The sequence below is a fragment of the Ranitomeya imitator genome, chromosome 2 (genome assembly GCF_032444005.1).
Source record: "Ranitomeya imitator isolate aRanImi1 chromosome 2, aRanImi1.pri, whole genome shotgun sequence".
Lineage (NCBI taxonomy): Eukaryota > Metazoa > Chordata > Amphibia > Anura > Dendrobatidae > Ranitomeya > Ranitomeya imitator.
Window position 1 is genome coordinate 341,097,872 of NC_091283.1, and position 259 is coordinate 341,098,130.

Genomic DNA, 259 nt, shown 5'->3' on the forward strand with positions numbered 1-259 from the left:
TCACTGCGTACGATGCTGCTGCAGCTTTACAAAGGGGAAAACGGAAATTCATGATGTAATAATGCAACTGGCCCACAAAGAAGGTAAACTGTACTACAATGCTGGGAACAGGATGAATCCAATGTCTGATGCCAGACTCCTTCAAACATCAACTACCTGCTGTTGATCATCAGCGCTAAACTAAAACTAAATAGAAAACTGAAGTTTTTTTTATTTAAAGTTGTCTCTGGGCCCATATGTGAATTGTGAATCTCTCTTA